Genomic DNA, 9,535 nt, shown 5'->3' on the forward strand with positions numbered 1-9,535 from the left:
TGGTTTAGCCACTATCATTAAGCTCGCAACCTGCTGGTGGGCCATCTTCTTTGCTGACTTGTTCCTGCGGGTTCTTCTTGTTGTCCATGCTGGCCACTAGCATGTACCAAGTGGGCTCCGCAAAAAACACGTGAAATTTACAAGGATTGGGTGCCCAAGCTCTTCCTATGATGCCTCCGTCCTTCATTTTGTTGTCAGATGCCATTTGTAACCTGTGTTGAAAAAACATTATTACTGAATTATCAAATCACTCTAAGTTAAATATTTTTATTAAAACAGTAATTTTTTTATATTCACATGGTCGATTTGAATTGAATTTAATCGATTCAATTAATCGCTAAAAAATTAATTAATTAAATTTTATTATGCTAATATCTTATATCTTTTAATTAAAAATCTTGATCTCTAACCAGGTTTTAAATTTTAAATTTTAATTTTTTTTAGCCTACTCACTAAATTAGACTAGATTTAACTACAGTTAAATTATTAAACAATCTAAGAATTTTGCTTCTTTCCATGAATAACTTTTTAAAAGAATTTTGCGCATTGATTTTGTTTGATTGATGATATACAATAAACACTCTAAAAGCAGCTTGATCATTACACTGTTGGAAACCTTTTTGTTTATCATTTTTTTTTAATGAATGCTAAATACTCTGTTATTCGTTACTTACATGATGCAATTGTTGTTAATAATATCCTTTAAATAAATTCTCATAATCTTTTTCCTAATTATACATCAAGGAAAGTCTCAGTTATCCCACAGAAAATTTTCCTGAACTCCTCAAAGATTCACAATATCTTCAGTCAAATTTCTCTATTAAATTTAGTGAAATAATGGTATTTGTTAAGAGCCCATTTAGGAGATCGGTCCATGTCATAGTTAATTTGTACGATTTTTTTGAAAACTTTTCATAAAATTTAAATTAATTCTAGATCTACAACATGGATAATTATTCATTAAAGACTCAAGAGAGGATTCCTTTTCTTAGAGAACTACATTAAAAATTGTTCAATAATTAGGAGACTAGCTAGTTCAAAGTTTATTCTACTTGGTATAATATCATTTTATTTCATTGATTTCTTTCTATACCGAATCTTGGGCTATGTTATTTACAAATGTGGCGGGGCAAATATCAAAGCTAATTTTTATTTAATTATATGGCTATTAAAATAAATGTATCTCAGATTTTAAAGCATTTAAATAGTGTAGTAGAAATTTTTTTTAAGTCAAATTAGGTCCCACTCCTTATTTATGCATTTCTTATTTATTAAGATCGTCTTTTTTAAATAAAAACTGATCAAGGTAATTAAAATAAAGGGAAAAGATTTATTTCATGGGGCATAATTTTTGGTTTTATAAGAAGATAATTAATTAATAATAACTATATAAAAAATATCTATTTTATTCTTATTGAATATTCAAATGCATTTTTTTTTACAATTTGTTGCATATGCTCATGTATAATTACTAACAAAGTCTTTGAAAATATAACTATAAAAGTTCTAATTTTATTTAAGAGTGGCATAATATGATTTTTTCAATTGCACTGAAATTATTAATTTAAATAAAAAATTATTTTAAATAATAAATTATTTATGGTTGTAAGATGTTAAGTCTGTGCCTCTAACCTTTAAAAACAGAGTCTAAGTATGCTTGGGTCTAACTTTTTTTTTAAAAAAAATTAATAGATGACACGTTGTCTCCTCAAATTAAAAAAATTATAGTAACTATCATATTATTTATTATGATAATGTTTTAAGTAGCTTTTATATTTTGAAAATTTTGCTGAATTTTTGTATATCTAAACTTAATTTTTAACTTACTTTAACATGAAAATATCATAAAAACTCCCTTAAAACTCCAATAAGCATGTCCATCATAACAAAACCCGGCTCTAAAAACTAAAATTTAAATTAAAAAAACTTTACTTGTTTTAATTACCTTTTTCAAACATGGTTAAAACACAAATAACCACTATTCTTTAAAACAAATCTGATAACATAATTTTTTATGGTTGGAATGTCACCGGCCAAAGTATTTTTCTCTCCTCTTTTTTTTTTCACAATTCTCTCTTATTTTTTAGAACTCATAGGTTAAAATGTGATTAAAATAATATTTGTAGACTAAAGCATAAAATCATAAAATCACATAGGCTAAATAATGAAAAGTTAAAAAAAATAAAGAATAAAATATATTTTTTCCATAAAAAGTGAAATATTTATTTATTAAATAATGAAATCATATTCTATTTTAATAGTAATAGTAATAATATTATAACTCTTTATGCATGTTTAAATGTAATTGATAAACTCCACCTGTATTTTGTGGCACATGACGTTAGGATTATAGTAGAATTTCTTTATTTAATTTAACTTTATTTATTAAGTATGTGTGTGTTTATTTATCCGGACTTACTGCATGTTAGGATTATAGTAGAATTTCTTTATTTAATTTAACTTTATTTATTAAGTATGTGTGTGTTTATTTATCCGGACTTACTGCATGTTAGGATTATAGTAGAATTTCTTTATTTAATTTAACTTTATTTATTAAGTATGTGTGTGTTTATTTATCCGGACTTACTGCATGTTAGGATTATAGTAGAATTTCTTTATTTAATTTAACTTTATTTATTAAGTATGTGTGTGTTTATTTATCCGGACTTACTGCATGTTAGGATTATAGTAGAATTTCTTTATTTAATTTAACTTTATTTATTAAGTATGTGTGTGTTTATTTATCCGGACTTACTGCATGTTAGGATTATAGTAGAATTTCTTTATTTAATTTAACTTTATTTATTAAGTATGTGTGTGTTTATTTATCCGGACTTACTGCATGTTAGGATTATAGTAGAATTTCTTTATTTAATTTAACTTTATTTATTAAGTATGTGTGTGTTTATTTATCCGGACTTACTGCATGTTAGGATTATAGTAGAATTTCTTTATTTAATTTAACTTTATTTATTAAGTATGTGTGTGTTTATTTATCCGGACTTACTGCATGTTAGGATTATAGTAGAATTTCTTTATTTAATTTAACTTTATTTATTAAGTATGTGTGTGTTTATTTATCCGGACTTACTGCATGTTAGGATTATAGTAGAATTTCTTTATTTAATTTAACTTTATTTATTAAGTATGTGTGTGTTTATTTATCCGGACTTACTGCATGTTAGGATTATAGTAGAATTTCTTTATTTAATTTAACTTTATTTATTAAGTATGTGTGTGTTTATTTATCCGGACTTACTGCATGTTAGGATTATAGTAGAATTTCTTTATTTAATTTAACTTTATTTATTAAGTATGTGTGTGTTTATTTATCCGGACTTACTGCATGTTAGGATTATAGTAGAATTTCTTTATTTAATTTAACTTTATTTATTAAGTATGTGTGTGTTTATTTATCCGGACTTACTGCATGTTAGGATTATAGTAGAATTTCTTTATTTAATTTAACTTTATTTATTAAGTATGTGTGTGTTTATTTATCCGGACTTACTGCATGTTAGGATTATAGTAGAATTTCTTTATTTAATTTAACTTTATTTATTAAGTATGTGTGTGTTTATTTATCCGGACTTACTGCATGTTAGGATTATAGTAGAATTTCTTTATTTAATTTAACTTTATTTATTAAGTATGTGTGTGTTTATTTATCCGGACTTACTGCATGTTAGGATTATAGTAGAATTTCTTTATTTAATTTAACTTTATTTATTAAGTATGTGTGTGTTTATTTATCCGGACTTACTGCATGTTAGGATTATAGTAGAATTTCTTTATTTAATTTAACTTTATTTATTAAGTATGTGTGTGTTTATTTATCCGGACTTACTGCATGTTAGGATTATAGTAGAATTTCTTTATTTAATTTAACTTTATTTATTAAGTATGTGTGTGTTTATTTATCCGGACTTACTGCATGTTAGGATTATAGTAGAATTTCTTTATTTAATTTAACTTTATTTATTAAGTATGTGTGTGTTTATTTATCCGGACTTACTGCATGTTAGGATTATAGTAGAATTTCTTTATTTAATTTAACTTTATTTATTAAGTATGTGTGTGTTTATTTATCCGGACTTACTGCATGTTAGGATTATAGTAGAATTTCTTTATTTAATTTAACTTTATTTATTAAGTATGTGTGTGTTTATTTATCCGGACTTACTGCATGTTAGGATTATAGTAGAATTTCTTTATTTAATTTAACTTTATTTATTAAGTATGTGTGTGTTTATTTATCCGGACTTACTGCATGTTAGGATTATAGTAGAATTTCTTTATTTAATTTAACTTTATTTATTAAGTATGTGTGTGTTTATTTATCCGGACTTACTGCATGTTAGGATTATAGTAGAATTTCTTTATTTAATTTAACTTTATTTATTAAGTATGTGTGTGTTTATTTATCCGGACTTACTGCATGTTAGGATTATAGTAGAATTTCTTTATTTAATTTAACTTTATTTATTAAGTATGTGTGTGTTTATTTATCCGGACTTACTGCATGTTAGGATTATAGTAGAATTTCTTTATTTAATTTAACTTTATTTATTAAGTATGTGTGTGTTTATTTATCCGGACTTACTGCATGTTAGGATTATAGTAGAATTTCTTTATTTAATTTAACTTTATTTATTAAGTATGTGTGTGTTTATTTATCCGGACTTACTGCATGTTAGGATTATAGTAGAATTTCTTTATTTAATTTAACTTTATTTATTAAGTATGTGTGTGTTTATTTATCCGGACTTACTGCATGTTAGGATTATAGTAGAATTTCTTTATTTAATTTAACTTTATTTATTAAGTATGTGTGTGTTTATTTATCCGGACTTACTGCATGTTAGGATTATAGTAGAATTTCTTTATTTAATTTAACTTTATTTATTAAGTATGTGTGTGTTTATTTATCCGGACTTACTGCATGTTAGGATTATAGTAGAATTTCTTTATTTAATTTAACTTTATTTATTAAGTATGTGTGTGTTTATTTATCCGGACTTACTGCATGTTAGGATTATAGTAGAATTTCTTTATTTAATTTAACTTTATTTATTAAGTATGTGTGTGTTTATTTATCCGGACTTACTGCATGTTAGGATTATAGTAGAATTTCTTTATTTAATTTAACTTTATTTATTAAGTATGTGTGTGTTTATTTATCCGGACTTACTGCATGTTAGGATTATAGTAGAATTTCTTTATTTAATTTAACTTTATTTATTAAGTATGTGTGTGTTTATTTATCCGGACTTACTGCATGTTAGGATTATAGTAGAATTTCTTTATTTAATTTAACACAATTCTTTTAAGAGTGTTGTGATATTCTGAAAAAAAAGGAAGCTATTTATTTCTGGTATTGTGTCTGCTAGCTTTACTTCATTATTGCATGCAGAAGTTCAAGTAACAATTATAAAGAATAGAGTCAAATCATCAAATGATGAGTAAATTTATACAGTATATATACATAGTGAATGCTACTGCTATGAAAGTAACTTGACAATTTACATTACTTGTTATGTGGATAATATGATTATAAGCATTGAAGAAGTTGACATATAAAAAGATCAGATTTACATATCGATATATTCTTTTAATAGATTGATACAGTGAATTTCAAATTTATTTTTAGTCATGCACAATGAATCTTCTAAGTATACCTGGTTCTAGTTCATGTAATAAATATTGAAAATCAATATTTTTGTCTATCTATCTATTCATCCAGGATGAATAAATTTCTGGGAGAGCTAGGAGCGCTGAATCTACATTCTTAAGCCTGTATATTTTTATGGAAAACATTTATCGATATAGAAACCTTGTTTGCCTTTCAACACATGCATGCATGCCAGTGCTATACCCTGGTCTACATGGAAAATGAACCATAGCCTAAATGAGAGTTTGAGCTCCAAGTTGGATGCTAAGTGCTTCAGTGCGCCATGTTTTTGAGTGTCCAATCCTTTTCAAAACACCCTCTCCCTCGTTGAATATGGTGACATGAATGATTTGGATTGTACTGAGTTAATTTTTATCAAAAACTTTACAGTATTTTTTATTTATTTATGATAAATGATATTCTTGAATTAGCCTATTCATCAAATATATATGCTCATCAAATCTACTAATATATAGTGTGTGTTTTGGATATCTTTTTTGAGAGATAAAAAGGGGAGTTTTTTCTTTCCGAATTTAATCATAGTTTATGTCTTTTATGTATGTGACGAATTGAAGGTGATGATAAGTATTTATTACCTAAACATGATAATGCGAGAAATGTCTTGTTCCAGAAGTTCCAAGAAAAAATGTATTTATATTGCATTTAAATAATAAACAAGATTTCGAAAGGCCTCTAGCCAGTATCTCGGACCATTTGCCCCCCCAATGATCAAGGCTACCCTGATTTTACTAGCCAATTTATTTTTAAATTTTGCTTTCCATTAATTTGGAAATACTTCTTTCCTTTCCTTTCATTTTTATTTTCTGTCATTTATATATATATATATATATTATTTTCTGTTGTTTATATATATATATATATGAAATAAAACTTTCTTAATTCATCCAAGAAAAAAAGGCTTGTTTTTTTTTTAAGATTTTAAAAGAAATTAATTATAATTTGAGCTAATTATGGTCATATCCATTGGAAACATAAAGGTCGAGGGTAGGACTCCATGCTAGTAGATCAATTATGCAGGCATAACTTTTATTGATATGATGCATCATCTATCTTTTTTTTGGCCGCACACGTAGACGCAACTCTAACACCATTGACTTAAGAAACAAATATGGATACTAATAATTATGTTCTAATTAGTGTCTATTTTTCTTGTGAGAAATTAAAGCTCATTACCTAAAATCAAATAATAACATCGTGGATGTGATTTTATGATTGCTTTATGGTTTATAAGTCACCCTCAAGATTATAATACTAATAATAACAAAAATATAATTATATGAATAAGAAATGAGAACAAATAAAGGGTTAAAAGAGTGGAAGCTGACATAATTAACACCATAATCACAGCCTTATCTAGAGAATTACTGCCGGAAATGTATGGTGTATCGCAATGATAGAAATGGTGATCATATGTTGTAACTAGACTCATCGTCCATATATAAAAATAGTAAAAAATTAATTAAGATGGAAGCACAACGTCATGCTCACTCAATTATAAATTAATTTAGACTTTTAATGAAAAATATTATCACAATTATACTTGATTTATATCCAGCAGTACAACCACCATAAAAGTATTCATGGAAAATGATATCATCCATGACAGCAGCTTGCTGCGCAGCAGTGCCAAATCTATATTGTAATGTTTATCTGTCAAATCTATATATAAAAGTATTTATTTATGTATAGAATTAATGGTATATATTATAGAAAGAAACAGGCTTAATTCAATCACATCGGAGAATAAATTAATTAGTTTTCAGTATTGATATAACCTTGATTTGATAATGATTATCACTTGGGAACATGACTAATCGACTCTCTTCACGAGGGGGGACGGACAACTTATTAATACCTAAACATGAAGCCAATATTCCCGTATATAGTTTATGTAATATTTAACAGTTAATTATTATAAAAAAATATAAATTCTCAAAAATGATATGTAAACCTTAAATTTTTTTAAAACGCTATCATGTGAGCAGTTATTTTTACTTATTATTTATTATTTTTATATTTTTACTATATTATAAAATAAAAGAATGTGAAAAGAAACGGTGACAATCACTGTTACTCATATTCAGATATATTATTGAACAGTGTATTTTTATTTTCGTTATTAAATTTTATTTTTTTACAATTTTATCTTTTGAAATTATATTAACATCATTTTATGTATTGAGAATTTTTTGTTTTTGCATGATTTAATATAGTTAAGGGATATTCCAGCTATAAATTAAAAATCAATTGCAAAACATAATTTTATGTCGTAGTTAAAAAAAAGAAGTTAAAACAATAAAAACTAGATTTAATAATAATAATAATAATAAAAAGCCCCTATATCATTTTGGCACAGAAAACTTTGATTTGGTTATTGAAATTTCAGTTTATGTATTGTTTAGTATATGTTATTATAGCATTTTAAATTTTAATTTTCAATTTTATTTTTTCATGTTTCAGTTTCTATATATTAAGAAATGAAAGAGAAAGTCATCAAAAAATATCAAGAAGAGAAAAGGTGTTTATATGCTCACATTCCACCAAAACAATTAATCTTGATATAAATGAATTTGTATTTTCAAAAAAAGTTCAAGGAAGAAGGTATTTCTCTTTAACCATTATAAAAACATAAATCACAATCTATAATTTTTTTTATTAATTTGATTTTTATTTTTTTAGAGTGATTAGGTAGTGTTTTGAAATTGTTAATAAATTTATTAAGATTTATAGATTATTTAAAAATGTTTTTAGGTGAATGCAACTTGAGAAATATGTTTTTGGGATTCAAAGACTCAAACCCTAATTTTTCAATCAACAAAAATAATTGAGAAATTGTCTAATAAATATAAATAAAAATGATTGGGAAATTGTCTAATAAATATAGACAAAGTATTGTTTATTAATAAAAATAAGAGCAAATGATGCCTTTTCCACCTATAAAAAAAATTAATTGAGTGCATGGGTTTTTTCAAGCTTGTTTAGGTGTGTGAGTTTAGTTTGACAGGCTTAATAGTGCTTAACCATTTTTTTGTTTTTTTTTTGCTTTTATATAGATTTTAACTAATATCTGCCCTCTTATTTATTTAAACTTTTTAAATCTTGTTAACCATTTTTATTTTATCTTACATTTCTACAAACATATCATTGTAATTCATTTGTAAATTTTTCCTCTTATGTTTTATAAAAATAAGTTGTATTTGAATTATATATATTTATAAAACTAAAAATTGTTTATTCTTAGCAATCATAGTTAACCTTTAAGATAAAATAAATAAAAGTGTATAAAAAAAACCAATGTTAAAAATATGCATGTGGATCTATATTTTAGTTTTAATAGGAATATTAACTTTCTGTTTTAATGTTTAATTAGTTTTATCAACTTTTATTTATTTATCAGAGTATATATTTTTTAATTTATTTGATTAAGTATAAGCAATATCTTTCATTTTTCAATTAAAAAAATTATAGTACCCAAAAATATATCTATAATAGAGATAAATTCTTCTCCGGCATTAAAAATTAACTTAAAATCCTATCAGGAGGAGAGCACTCTAGTTACCACCAAATATATCAGGTTGAACAGTGTAAAAGTCAAAGGCCCTTGAAGTAGGATGGGCCCATCAAACCTTGTTATAATTAATATAAATTTAGCTTAGTAAATCCAACTGGCCTTCTTAATGTTTAAATTAGGCCCATGTCCCCATGCCCACTGACACCTAAGCCTGTTAATGTATGTGGCCCAAACCTGCTACGCACCATTGTAAAATGGAGTAATTTTGCTGAGCTCCTCTCTACAAAATACAAATCAATCAAACAGTCCACCTCAGAGGGTTTTTTTTTTTT

The sequence above is a fragment of the Populus euphratica genome, unplaced genomic scaffold (assembly GCF_000495115.2).
Source record: "Populus euphratica unplaced genomic scaffold, PopEup_1.0 scaffold16.1, whole genome shotgun sequence".
Classification (NCBI taxonomy): Eukaryota; Viridiplantae; Streptophyta; class Magnoliopsida; order Malpighiales; family Salicaceae; genus Populus; species Populus euphratica.